The sequence below is a fragment of the Erithacus rubecula genome (assembly GCF_903797595.1).
Source record: "Erithacus rubecula genome assembly, chromosome: 13".
In the NCBI taxonomy this organism is placed as follows: Eukaryota; Metazoa; Chordata; class Aves; order Passeriformes; family Muscicapidae; genus Erithacus; species Erithacus rubecula.
Genome location: NC_136665.1, coordinates 15,043,512 through 15,056,858, shown reverse-complemented (window position 1 = coordinate 15,056,858; position 13,347 = coordinate 15,043,512). Strand labels below are relative to the sequence as shown.

The following is a 13,347-nucleotide window of genomic DNA, read 5'->3' as shown; positions in this document are numbered from 1 at the left end:
GAACTAAACAGAAAACTTCAGATATGGGTGGGAGTTTCCAATTAATTTTATGAAGTTATTAGTAAACAGAAATGGAACATTTTCAGCAGCAACAATGCTTTTCAAAAGTTTGCCTAGGAGCAGTTTATTGATTTAGCAAATAGGTGGATAACACAAGCCTGGAGGTGTATGATGGTTAATGTGTAACCATTAAACAGACTTATTTGGGCACTTTTTATGGGTTCTCATAGCAATTAAAGCTTATAAACCTGTGGAGAGTGTTTTTTATGTGGAGAAAAACGAGAACCTTTATCGCAGTGAAGGTGTTCATGGAAAAGGTGCAGTTTATGTAATTGCATTCACGTGACTTGAGGTAAGTGTGGGGCTCCAGGAACCTACCAGAGCTAATTCCCAAGGCTGATTGCAATATTCCTGTGCATTGGCTTCCCTCCCAGTGGCTGTTGCAGTATATTGAATTCAGTGTCATTCCATGGGGGGGTATTTTATTGTGAGCCTCCTTGCTCCAGACTGATTTTTTGGCTCTCTTCCCTATGGGTGTGGGGGTTTTTTTGGTGTGCTTTTTATGTGTCTTGGAGCAACTTTGGTGGTGGTGTCAAATTTACTGAAAAAAAGAGCATGAAATGGTTTCCTGCTGGCTAATGTGATCAAGCAGTATTTGCAGTTCTTGAAGCTCTGTCCTGGTTAAAGCAATTGCACAGGACACAAGCTTTGTGGGGATTTGGAAAAGCCATGGTTTCTTAGATTTGTTTTTTCTTCCCCCAGTACAGTGTATTTAATGGCAAGTGAGGCCTGAATGAGATGTAGATTCAGTAGATGTGTGTGTATATGTGTATGTTGTGTATATAGGCATGTATAAAGCTGTAATTCCTCCCTTTCAATTAAAAGGTTGAAAACCAGAATTGTTTGCTGTGTTTGCAGCAGCACCTTCTCCACTCTGGAGCACGTGGATGGGTAGGGGAGAAAGGATGGGAGGACAGCTTGGCTCAGTTTTTGGAATTGTGTGATTGCAGAGCTCCAGGCAAATCCTCACCCCAGGTTCCTTGGCAGATGTGCTGCTCTTGAGATGCCTTGGGAGCAAAGGATCCTTCCCTGGCACTTGCTGCAGCCCTTCCTGGGGTGGTGGAGGTGCTGAGTGGAGGGACAGAGGCACAGTGAGTGTTAGTGATGGGTGCTAAAAAAGGTTTCACCACAAATAGATATCACATTATATCTCTAACAAAGGGATGGATGTCTGGCAGATGTGCAGAGGGATGGGACACCTTTGGTGGCACAGGTCTGAGTGCAGGGCATGCAGGCATCTGCTCTGCTTTTTGCACCACATCTTTAAATGACAAAATAAAAACCCACTGCCAGCCAGAGAAAGGGAAAACTCTAAAATGCTGTTTTTCCATCAGCAGCTGGCTGCCTGGGCTCTGTGCTGTGTGAGATAACCTGCTTTCTGTGCTGCAGCTCTGGGGAATGCACCAGAGGATTGTTAACAACAGCCAGATTCCTCTGGTGTGGCTCTGCAGTGCAGGCTGGACAAAAGGTTAAATTGGGCACTCATTTCTGCAGTGACTTCCCATACAACACTCTGGAGAAAGTTCAGTATCACTTAGTTAACTTCTGCAGAGCCATTTCCTGTAGGTTTTGTTAGAGAAAAGCAAGATTATGTGTTTCCATTTGCAGTAGTTATTTTTCCCCTATAAAATGTGCTGCAATTTATTTTTACACGAATTTGATTGGTTTGCAAAGACTTGAAGGGTTTGGAAGATCTGGGAAGTTTTTTTTTATTTCATACCTCACTTGCTGTGACAAATTGAGGAAAATGTGGGATTTTTTTAATGTGGCTTTGCTGAAGTCTGGCCAGGCTGGGAATGAGGAGTGTGCAGAGCATGTGCTCCCACCCTGCCAGTCTGACCCAGGCTCCTGCTCCTGGCAGTGCCCAGTTTTGGGAAGCACTGGGGAGGTTTTTCTCCTGGCAGTTTTGTGCAGCTGTCTGCTCTTCATGGCTGCAGAAACATGGTGATGAATGGCACAGGGGTTCCTCCTTTCCTGTGTTTTTTCAGCCGTGTGAGGTGCTGTCATCCCTGGTCTCCTTGGGTTTGCCCACATCCATCTCTCCCCTGCCCCCATGGGTGCTTTGGCTTCTCCATCATGGTTATCTCAGGATTTCTTCATCTTTTCATGTGAATTGCTGCACCTTTTTCCCATTGCTGTCTGTGCTTAGAGCAGCAGTGCTTTCCACAAAGCCTAACTATTCTATGATTTTCTTGAAGTGATGACATTTATCATTTTCAGAGATTAATCTGTCTGCTCCCAAAAGGACATGATTTGAATTCTCAGAGCAATGAGTGCACCTGTGTCCCTCACTGTGCAGTAACAAACCTTGGGAGCACCTTCTGCATTTGTGATTCCCAAATAACTGTGTTTTGGAGCAGGAGTTGGTGTGAAGCAGGAGCCCTTAGCCCTGTGAGAACTGCAGGGAATGGTGAGCCCCTGGCACAGTGCCTGGGCTCACAAGGACCCCTCATAAGAGGGAAAGGGTATTTCTGTTCCTGCCCAAATTGCAGTGTTAGCTTTTCTATTTTCAGGGCAGCCAGGTGGCCACCCACATGGAGTTTCATTTTGGGACTTTAAAAAAAATATTTTGAGAGGCCATTGAGGTGAGTTTAAGATGGCATCTACTTTGGATTGTGCCTGAGTGAGGTGGGCTCAAAGCAAGAGAGAAGGACCTGTCTGCCTTTTAACATCTGTTGCTTGACTGCAGCATCCCTTCAGATGGAAGGATTCCTTGTCCTTGGAGCTGGGACTGGAGCTCCTGTGACAAATATACATCCTCTGGCGAGAAGAGACTAAGATCATTAGAACAAATAATCTGACCTGAAATGCCAAGAGGAGCAGTATGATTCCAGTAGTAAGTTAAAAGAAGAAATTAATTTATCCAAGTACCTTCTGAATCCAGTAATTTTGCAGGAAAGTGGATTCTTTGTTTCCCGTAGCAAAAAAAAAAAAAAAAAAAAAATAGGGAAATGTTCTCCTCTGCAATGTGGAAAGGATAAAAATCTATAGAAGGGAAAGTTTATTCTTTGACTGAACCTTAAACATCTACATTCCCTTTGAATTAGCTGTGGTGCTTTTAGCTGAGAAACTGTGCAAATCCAAGGGAGTTCATTGAATAATAAATCAAGGCATCCATCCAGCAAAGTACATCAGAGCCCTTTGAAGTGGATGAAAAGATGCCTTTCTGATCTGAAGGAGAATTGTGTGCTCAGCTTTGGTGGCTGATGCTAATGCAGGGTTCAAACTCAGCCCCAGTGTCCCCCAGCACAGAGTGGGGAGCAGGAGCAAATGTGGGATCATGAGCAGCTGCTTTCCCTTGGCTCTGCCTGCAGCCCTGTCTGCCCAGGGTCCTGGAAGTGTCAGACCCAAAGAGCAAAAAACTGCAACCACTGCAAATAAGGACTGGCTTTTGATCCTGCCAAGTTCTGAGATAGCAGGAAGAGCAAGTTCTTTTGAAGAATTTGAAAAAAATTTAATTGCCTATAACTTTTTCTTCTTCTGAGACTTTCTGCAGCCTAAATTGCACTAATACAGAAATCTGGCTTTGTAAGTGGAAGGAGCTGAAAACCAGCACCAATAAAAACTGTAAAGCTCTCAAAGATTTTTTAAAATAGTGCTTCTGTAAAAGATGTGACATTATATGCTGGGGCAGAGTGCAATAAAGATTTTTTACTAGTGCTCTTCACAACTTAGTTGTAGGTTGTACAGCTGTCCCAAACTCCCCTGGTAAAGCCTTTCTAGCAGTGAACATCACTGTAATTGTGGTGCCTCATGTACACATGCATGGGTGGGTGTTTGTGCTTAGAACTGCCTAGGGTCATGTACATGTGAGTTATTTAAGTGTGAATGTACATGTGAGATTCTGCTGTTTGCAGGGAATGGTAAGGCTGACATAAAGCAGAAATAGGTTTAATTGTTCCTTCAATGATTTTGGGCAGGGATTTGAGCTTCAACTCCATCTGCTTTGACCTTGCTGCTGTCCCAGTGGCAAAAAGCAACACAGGAGTTATGCCAAAAAGTCTGAATGCTTGTTCTGAGAGCTGACCCTGATTTTAACATTGAGGTAGGAAAGTACTTTCTATAGGGCACATACAAGTTACACACTCATACACACTCACATTTTATTACTTTCCATCTAGGTGGAAATGGCTTGTTTTAAATGCAGTCTTTCCATCTTGAAGGTCAATTAAACCAAGTTGAAGGTCAGATAAAAGGGACAGAACATTTGCTTCTTGGTGTATCTATTTCTGTAATGTTATCAGTGCATGTGGTTTTATTTCTAGCATTTTTTTTCCCAAGGCTTTCTCTAAGGCTGAACAAATTGAATCAGTTGGGTGTAGTGCAGCTTCCAGTTTGGGGTTAGAAATCCATTAAATTGCTTGGTGCTTTGTTGGCAGTACAAAAGTGCTGGAAGTGCATTATGACTGGACATTGATTACTAGAAAGGAAAGGGGGTGGATGCTTGTGTAAACCACACACCTCCAGCCAGGATGGTCAGCTTAATTTTTTTTTTTTTTTTTTTAGCTTAAAATCTTCAGGTTTTGCCCTTAAAATGCTGCTCTTTATTACAGAGAAGAGCTATTTTTAAACTGGAAATGAAAAGCTGTCTGCCATGTGTTGCTCACACCTCTGGGGGATTAGAGCTGGCCCTGCACCACACAGTGCTGCCAGCCACAGGTCCACTAGTCCTTGAGATGGTTTGAGCTTCTATACATCATTCCTTTCCACACTCAAGATGTTTGGATTTGGCAAGCTCTCAGTTTCAGCCCGTGGCACTGCAAAGTGCCAGCAGTGTCCTTGTTCTGGGTGGATTTCAAACTGAGTAAGTTGATGGTGGGCACAGCAAGGAGTCCAGTGTTGTAATTCCACTCTGGAAAGCTGCTGGGATCAGAGAGGGCTTTGCTTGCTCTGTGCCAAGCTCTGCAGAGCTGCCTGGGTGTTCTGAGAGATGGGTGGGAGTCCCTGCTGCAGGGCTGGGAGGGCTGACCCCTGTCCCCTGGCCATTCCCCCTGTCCCCTGGCCATTCCCCCTGTCCCCTGGCCATTCCCCCTGTCCCCTGGCCATTCCCCCTGTCCCCTGGCCATTCCCCCTGTCCCCTGGCCATTCCCCCTGTCCTGGCTGCACTGCCTCTCCTCCTGGGCCTGTTAAACTTTGCAGCACATTTAAAGATGCAGAGTTTCACATCAGCCCATGTGCTGGGAGTTCTCCTGGATGTACAGGAGATGCTCTGAGTGGCTGGGGAGGAGAATGTCATGTATGGGGCCAGCCAGGTGCAGGACAGGACAGCAGTGGTCCTTTCTGGGAAAAGCCTCTAAAAACACTTGGGTGCCATCACTGTGTTGAGAGCAGGAGGTGATGCAGCCCCTTTGTGGGGGTAAAGAGATGGAGCAAGCCTGGAGTGAGCCTGTGCCACAGGAAAAATCAGGACACTGCCTTTTAAGAACTTTTCTTCCCAACTCTTTGCCTGAGTCATTTGAACCAGTGCACAAATATTCCTCTGTGCCACTTCTAAGCAAGCTTGTTTTCTGGGGGGAGATCAGTCCTTACTGATTAACTCTTAATGAGAATTAAGGGTTGAGCAAACACAGTGGGAAAACTTATCTTGAAATATGGATTATTCAGTATCACTGAGTGATTGACCTTGGAAGTTTTCTAAAATCATGGGAATTTTGAACCGTGTTTGAGGAATTTCTGAATTCTCCCTCTCTTCTCTCTGCACTCAACTTCTAACCCACAGCTGGATTTTGCAAAATCATGTGGTGGGAGGGTTTGATTGCCAGCAGTCCAACATGTGGGTCTTCCCAAACATCTGAAAAAGCCAGAGGTTTAACATGATTTATCTGCTGTGAGTACTTGTGAAGAGTTGCACAACTTTCAGATGAAAATATTTGCTTTGCAAAAGAAGCCATTTTTGAAACTGTAAATAGCACTTAATGCTGATTTATCAATGTAGCTTGTTATTGTTGAAGGAGGCTAAGCAGTTCTAAGGTAGATATGTATAGTAAATTGTATAGTTGTTAATTCTTAATAAATTGCTTTAATATGTGGAATACACAGTGGGGAAGTTTAATTGAAAATATCATGAAAGCAGTCATGGCCTTTATTGATTTACCAAAGAAACACAGCTGTGATGGAAGCAGAAGCAATTTGTTTGGTGACTATTTTGTTTATGAGCTGGTCCATGCTTGCTTCAGTGGTTTAAGACACAGTGCTTTGCTTTGTGGATGCAAAATCACCAATAAAGAAATTAGCTATCCAATTAGAAAAAGGTGAATTTGGTCATCTACAGTTGAGCATTGAGGTTTTAGGGCTGTGTCTTTCTCCTGGCAGTAGTTAGCACTTTAATTAAAGCAATAAACCCAGAACAAACCCTATGGGTGTCAGGGCAGATGATGGGTGGAGTTTTATTTATGGGTTAAAATACCTTCCACATCCTGCTTTTTCTTCCAACTGCTTACCTGTCACAGGTAGCAAAGCAGGATTGCTTTACCTGAAATTAAACACAGTTATTCTTATTTAGATGCTCATGCCCCCTTTGAAATGTGTTTTTTTCTTTGATGCAATCCTTGGAGCTGATGCCTCAGTGTGTTTTGAAGAGGATCATTCTCCTTCAGGCAGTGCAGCTTAATAGAAGAGGCAAATACAGAGAAAGATTGCTGCAATTAAATCCTGCCTGCCTAACCCCTGCAGCATCCCCTGCTCCTGCTCACAATGCTGCCTTTGGCTGGGCTGTCCTGTTGGGAGCAGAGAAGTGTGGCTCCAGCAGGAGGGTGTGCAGCCTGTGTGCCTGTGGCTAATGCTCTTCTCAGGAGCAGAAGAGGCTTTGTGATTCCTCGTGGTTCCTTGGCCCTGCTGTCCTGTGTTGGTGTGAGTCCCTGCGTGGCTGTGAGGGCTGGGCTGTCCCCAGGACACAGAGGGCTGTTCATGCCACAGCCACAGTTCTGGGGGTCTCACTGCAGGGACAGGGGTCACAGTTCTACCCCTGCCACTCAGACCACTGGATCACTTTCAAATCACTTATTGAAGTCTCACTAATTTTTTTGGAACATGATAAAACCTGAGTGGGGCAGGATCAAGCTCTCCTAATGAGTATCCTCATGTCTCTTCTGATGAGTACCTGAGTTACCCAGGTGATTTGTACATGTATTATGGAGTATTTGCATATTTGTGTGATTATGTAGATTGAGTTGCATCTAATCCTTCTGTCTTAAGAAACTAAATAGGGGTTTTTGGAGGAGGTGGTCTTCCAAGAAAAATAAAAGAAAAAAGCTGACAAGAACTCTACTTGAGTTTTGCTAAGGTTATTAAAATAGAAGGAAATGGGATCCTAGGTTTTGTCAAAACACATTTGTGTAAGCCAAACAGGGTCTAAAATAACCTGACACTGCCCTGTTGAAAGAGACAATAAGCCTGTAAAAATTCTGGGTGTAGGAGATGTGGAAGCCCCAGCAGCAGCTTAGTATTACCCAGTGCTCCTGCACTTTCCTCAGCCCTGGGAGTGTGGCTGCTCATCCTGTGCTGCCTGCTGGAGTCTGGCAGTCCACACTGAGAGAGATATTTATCTTTATAGATCTGTGTGCACCCAAAGTTGTGAGTGCAGAGTGGCAGAGCAAAGAATGAAGGGCCTGGAAGTTTGTCCCTGAAAGTCACTTGAAGTTTCTCAAACCATACCAACCACATGGTAAATTAAATTGTAGTTTGGCACTATAATACTTCTCAGTGATGTGGTTTTAATTAGTATTCTTTGTGCTAATGGCTGCACACATGCACTGGAATCAGTGTGGTATCAATTCTTTGGGGATCATGCTACAGGAATTTCCTTTAGATGGTGTGGTTGGTCATGACTGGGAGTGATTCATGGTGCAGTTTTCTTGGTGTCTGGATGACCTCTCAAAGTTTGTCTTCACTGTCAAACTGGCTCATATTATGGCTTGAGGGCTGCCCTTAAGTTGACTCCCCCCTGCACATAAAGCCCCTTACATGAGCAGGCTGTTAACCCAAGCCAGTGTGATGCTGCTGCTGGTAATTTAACAGGGACACAAACCCAGCCTGAGTGAGCACACCAGCTGAGGCACTACCAGACCCTCTGTGGTGGGGCACAGCTTCACCCTTGTGGGTGCTGTGTGGCCTCTCTGTGTCCTGCAGAGTCCCCTTTGCCCAAAGCACTGGGACATCCACCTCTCTGGTGCTCTCAGCTCCTTCTAGGAGGTGACTCTCCCATGCTTGGTGTGGATGCTTTTGTGTTCCATTTTAGTCTCTTGTAAGCTAGATGCTCTGCACTTGCAGGCAGCACACTGTGTAGGGTGCCCCATAACAGAAATCCCAAGGGGCTCAGCTTGGGGCACAGTGCCTGGGATGCTGCCTGCTGAAAAAGGACCAGGAGGTGAGGTGCTGGTTCACAGCTGTCTGAGCATGGGCTGGGGAGTGCCCAGGTGACCAAGGCCAGTGTCACCCTGGCTTGTGCCAGCAACAGTGTGGCCAGCAGGACTGGGCCAGTGAGCATCTTCAGCACTGGTGAGGCCATGCCTTGAATCCTGGGTTCAGTTTTGGGTTCCTCACCACAGGACACACAGTGAGGTGCTGGAGCATGGCCAGAGGGAAGGACTGGAGCACAGGGCTGATGAGAAGAGGCTGCAGCAGCTGTTTGGCTGCTCTTGCCTCATGGGAAAAGACTTTGGACCTGTCCTGTGCACAGGAATCAAAAATGGACTAAAGCTGTATCTTTCTGTCCTGAACCCATGCAATCCCTTTGGCTTTGTGCTTCAGCATCAGTGCTCACCTGCCACTGCTTACAAGGACTTTGGCACCTCACAGCTTGTTTAAAAGAGGCATTTGAGTGTGCTTGCTTCCTGCACAGCTGTTCACTTCTAGCATGGGCTGTGTGCTCCCTCTCTTGCTGCCCTGGCCCCATCCTCAAGCTGATTCAGCTGCAGCCATGCTTTTCATACCCACTCAAGTGTGCATGGGGCCTCCATTCCAGTGCTGTAAAGCCACCTACAGACATGTGGGAAGAGGATGGTGCCTATTCAGTAAGCTGCAGACTAGGCAGCTATCTTTCGACAGATGAGCCAGAGGAATTTCTACTGCAGGGCTCAATTGTTCTGGGCCCTTGCTCCCTTTTGTGCAGGAGCAATGAAAAGTTGTGTTATGACAACGGTTGACAAAGTGTTTAATGAAAGCCACAGTTGGCAGTGCAGAATTTCAAGCCATCCTCCTTTTCTCCAATGCCTGTCATCAAAAGGTGCAGAAACACTTTTGACACGATCTTCTGCACTGACAGATAAATGCTGTAAGGGTTGGAAACTTTCACCTTGCAGAACAGAACTCTGCCATCGTGGTGGTGAGCAGAGACCAGCAGCCTTGTCTGTCTCTGTTCCTTTCTCTGGAGAGTCAGACAGGCACATCTGTTTTCAACAGAGACCTGACTTTTCTCTGCACTGAGCAGAGCCAAAAGGGGCACATGGACTCCTGGTCTACCCTGCACCTTGCCCAAGGGGGCAGGATTGGCTTCTCCCAGGTCAGAGAACTGATCCCTCCTCACTGGCAGCAGGACTCTTTCTGTGTGGTTTCTTTTGGGAGGTAGTTTTAACATACCCAGTTATTTACCAAGACTTTCATTTTGGTCTCTGCAGTGTTCAGTGATCCACAGTGCCACTTTCTCAATGCCAACTGAAGGCAAAGCTTTCTTATTGAGAGACTGGAATGGCTGAAAGGACACACCAGGGCCCTTCCCATATTGGTTTAAAGGCTCTCAGTTCCTGATCATGGGCATCTTAGTGACAGGAGGGGAAAACCCAACATTGTTGGATTAGCCTATACAGGGAACACTTGAAGTCTGTGATGGATAAATAATATACAGAGTGCTTTTCAAGCCAGTAAATCAGAATAAAGTTTAGAAACATCTACCAACTTTTCCTTTTCAGTAGAAGCTGATCAGAAAAAAACAATCTGAATGTTAGGGGCCACTCAGGTTGGTTCTTCTCTGCCAGCTGTAACCTTCTAACCTTTGTAGGATGCTTCCCTGAGCTCACAGCCCAGGCTCTTGTCCTGAATTTATATTAATTGACTTCTGTTTTCTTTCCATAGTTGCCTTGGAGGGATCAAAATATCCTTCCATGAGTAATTGAACAGCAGCATGTCCCCATGCAGAGAAGCAGGCTCAGGGCACTGGGCAGTTTGGGGGCAGTCCCACATTTGGGCTCTGCTAACCTCACTTGTAGGTGCCAGGAAAGGGGCAGAACATGCACCAAGGCCATGGGCTCTTGGAACTGGCATGAAACACTGTAGGTGATGCTTTATAAACTGGCTTTTTATGATGATGCCCAAGATGAGAGAGACCTCAGAGTTTTGGGCAAGTGCTGATTTGGGAAAGGATTTTGGTGATTGGAGTTGATGGCTCTCTTTGTTTGAGGAAGATTTTTGGACCCTGATGGCAGAAACATTTGTTCAGCAATCCCTTGGGTGACTGTGTGCCATCATCCCCAGGGGCTCCTGGAGAAGGAATGCACTCTGTGCTAGAGGAACAGTAAATGTGGCAGCTTTTGATGATGGGGCAGCTGTGCTCTTGGGCTTGGCATCTCCAGTCCTGCACTGCTGGTCTGCTCAGCTCAGAGAGGCCAGCCTGGTGGGGACATCAAAGCCCTGCAGTGCTTCAGTCCCTGCTGGACATTTGGGACCCACACCCAGGGGTGGCAGAGCATCGTGTGCACCCATGACCTCAAGGTTTGAGCTCCCTTCTTTATTTGCATTACTGCAGCCCAACCAAGACTGAGGCCTCATTTCATCAGCATCAGGCAAACCAAGACAATACCTACCTCAATTTTATTTACAGTCTAAATAGACAAGACAGACAAAGGGTGGCTGTGGAAACAAAAGGCCTGGAGAGGTGATGTGACATGACCGGGTCACACAGCAGGAGATGAAGAGAGCCAGGAACAGACAGAGCTTTCCTGACTCCCAGTCCCAGTGATCTCTCTATTGGAGCACTTTAATTCTTTCTCTCCCTCAAACTCTGTGACTGGCATGCCAAATACTGCCTAGTGAGGGGATCAGAGTTGTGGGAAGCACATCCTTTGATTGCTAATGCTTCAGGCTAGAAATTCTTGGGTATTTTAATATAAGTTAAAATACAGTTAGTGCCAGAAACGCAGTAAACTTTATTTTGGCATATCTATGTAATTTCAAGTCTCCTGTTTATTTTGTACTGGCTGTATTTCTAGCTTTATTTCCCCACTGGATTTTGAATGGTGTGTTGTACATTTAGTGAGGATACTTGGTGGATGGGGTGAGTAGTGTGGGGAGAGCTTTGGTGTGCAGGAGGAGGGAGTTCACCTGCATTTGTGCAGAACTGTTGGAAAGTCTTTCTGTTGCTGCAGCAAAATCTGTCTGTGCTGTCTGAAGAACCAGCTCCTTGTGCAGTGGCTGATGTTCAAATGTCCTGAATGGCAGCAGCAATAATCAGAAAGTTACTTTGGGTGATGTTAAGCTGTGGCTGTGAAAACCTTTAATTTATGAAGATCTTCTTTTTTTTCACTTGTGAGCTTTGGAGGTTCATGTCAGTGTCAGTGCATGAGCACAGGCTAAGCCAGGGATCTGGTCCCTCTGGCAAGTGCAGGGATGCTCAGTTTTGGTGCATGTGCTCTTGTTTCTTGCTTCATAAAATAACCTCAGCCTACTGCAGAGGAATGTGTTGAGGAAAAAGACATTACCTTAAAAAATGTAAAGTTTGGCTGCAGTAAAAGGCATAGAAATACACAAAACCAGATGGATTCATGCACCATCATGTCTGGCTGTATTTCTCCTTTTAGTTTGTCACTTGAATTTGTGTCAGCTTTATAGTACTTAGCCTGTAGGATGTTACCTGTTGTATTTTCTCTTTTTGCTTGTAGATCAGGCAGGGACAAGCTCCAACCTGATCTTACTGTGTGGTTAAAAAAAAAAAAAAAAGTAGTAATGTAATCTGTGGGCAAATTGCACTTTAATTTGTAATTGTGCTATGAATATGGACTTGGCTTTCAAACACACTGAGTTTAAACTGCAGTTTGACTTTTATTTAGATAAATGCCTTTGAGCTCATAGTGAAATGGATATCTGCTGTAGGCTGGTATTGATTTAAAGGTCTCTTGAGTGTTTTAAAAGACAGTAGGGGCTTACAGGACAGTATATTTTAAACTGAGATGCCTGGTTAGATTTTACACTCCTGTATAGCTTCAGTTCTAGCCAGCCTGTGTTGTTGATTTGGAGAGCATTCTTCCACAGCAGGTATTGGCAAAAAATTGAACATTTTGGGCAAGATTCAAGGAGCTGCCTTCAGATCTGAAATGATGGGGAATGGGGTGATGTGAGAGCCATCAAATGATTCCCTGTGCAGGGGAATGCTTTGAGGACTTCCCATAAATGCATTACAAGAGGGCTGGTGATCAATATCTGCTTTTTAGCTTGAAAGAGGTGTTTGTCACTTCCTGCAAAGTTGGTAAGCTTTGTAGTCTTTCAAGTCTTGGTACTTGTAAGGCTGCTGTGAGCCTGGATTTCTCTCTGCATGGCCACAGAGTCAGTGTGTTAGTGTGAGCATTTCAAGAGGTGTTTCCCATCCATGCTGCTCTGCTGCTGCCTTTTCTTTGTGTGTGCCTCACTCTTGGGTCATGGAGCTTTGGTAAAAGTTCAGTAGGTGCCTTGGTGACTTAGATCCTGTTTGGGTTCCAGACCTGCTTGCTTTTTGTGGGCACAGCTTTAAAGCAAAGAAAAACCCAAACCAGGGAAGATTGGCCAGTTTTCTAGTCAGACTGGCTTGGTGGTATGAATAAGCAGCTAGGTGTTGGAGGGCTTATCTAAAATCAGGCCATGAATCTTTTGGGCTGTGTTCAGAGGTGCAGTAAGAGGGTGTAACCTCCCTGCAGAGGAGGCAGAAGGGTTGAATTTTACCCAGGGTAATATCCGAGAGCAGGGTGTGGAGCAAAACAAAATTAAAGAAGTCCCCCTCACAATTTCCTTACAATTTACTGTGGTTGCTTTTCTGCTACCACCCATCAATTTGCCTCCTCCCTCTTTAGATTGCACACTCACAGAAACATGCCAGCTCTGCATACAGAATGGTAATTAAAGCACTTGTTGCTTTCTGCATCATTAGTCACTCAATCTTAATTGATCAGCTTTGTCCCTGGCTGCAGGTTTGCCTGTCCTGTGTGCTGTGCTGAAAGTGCAGATCTTGGAGGGAAGATTGCACTGTATGATGCTACAGCAGGGCATGGCAAAGCTCTTGCTTGTGGTTTCTGGTCCTGGCACTTAATTTGCATTATTTTGCCTGTT

At 45.3% G+C, this 13,347-nt stretch overlaps 1 protein-coding gene across 1 annotated transcript in view; it reads left to right on the top strand.

The window, feature by feature from the left end:
- Positions 1-13,347, top strand: part of LRIG1 (leucine rich repeats and immunoglobulin like domains 1) — an 89,294-nt gene that overhangs the window by 19,606 nt on the left and 56,341 nt on the right.